A 1,249-nucleotide genomic window follows, 5' to 3' on the forward strand; every position below is an offset into this window, starting at 1 on the left:
TACTCCCGCGGCGCCGTGATTGGTCGCGGCCGACTGCGCCGCTGTGGTGCGCACCCCCGGGTTGGGGGTGCAGGCATCGATCGAGGATCGAACGCGATCTACGCCGCTTTTGCGTGCGAGACTAGCGAGCAAGCAGACGGGTCGAGCGAGCGATCGAGAGAGCGAGCGAGAAAGATAGAGAGAAGGACGGGCAGCTGTCGGTCCGGAGGAGCCTGCGAGGACGAGGAGGAGATCGTGCCGGTGAGGTGACCCTCTTTATCACGTGTAAAGCCACGGGCGGATAGAGATTCTTGCTCGCACTCTGCGGACGGGAACGCCATTTTCGTGTTAGAGTTTCGTCGCGTGCGCCCCTTTGGCGGCGCGTATTTCGTAGCTTTTCTTTGGTTTGGCGTGCCGGCGTCCGTCCTCAAGTGCGAGGATTCTTATCGAATTGTGCCGTGAGCTACCGGAAGTGCCGCGTATCGCGTATCGAGCCACCCGGAGATCGTCACCGCGAGTGAGCCGCAAAGCCCTCGCGCACGAGTGCGCGAGCGTTAATGTAAGTGCGCGAGTACTCGGATCGCGAGTACCCCTCGTCGTATCAATTTGTGTTATTGCGCGCGATTCCGTCGCGTTCGGTTTAAGTAGTCTTATATTTGTTTTTCGTCTTCGTCTGCGCGTCCGGCGTGTGAACTTATGATCGGGATTGTCGACTGTCGTTAGACCTCGGTACTCGCGTCGTACCGAGCCCCGTTTTCATTGTACTATTGCGCCGTGCCGGATTTCAATTGTGTTCCTATCTACCGACCGAATTTCTTGAACTGTTTCTTTTTTTTTTCATTACGCCGGAACTTATCGCGCCGTATGACTACCTGCGTTTAACAACGCCAGACCTGGCTACTCATTTTTGTTATATTTCTTTTTATTAACGAACTGTATAACGTTTTCCGCTATTTCTTACCGCCTTGCTACGCGGCTAATAAACGGCATCATTATTATTTTCTAAATTGAAGCACGAATTCTTTCGCCCGGCCCGCACCATCCTACCGTCCGTCGCTTAGTTCGCCTTTAGTTCCGCCTTGCCTCTCTACCCTTAGGTAGAGCCGGCCGGCCCTCGCGCGATCGACCTTGAGGAGCAGCGTCCGTTTGTGAATTTCGGGTATCGTTGTGAGCAATTGCATTTCGTTTGTCGTGCTATTGCAGTAACTTCACGTTTCGCGAGTGACGTGCCGCCGAGCGCGTCTGGCGCCCAATTTTCGCGTCGCTGCTA

Source organism: Wasmannia auropunctata, unplaced genomic scaffold, assembly GCF_000956235.1.
Source record: "Wasmannia auropunctata unplaced genomic scaffold, wasmannia.A_1.0 LD336074.1, whole genome shotgun sequence".
Classification (NCBI taxonomy): domain Eukaryota; kingdom Metazoa; phylum Arthropoda; class Insecta; order Hymenoptera; family Formicidae; genus Wasmannia; species Wasmannia auropunctata.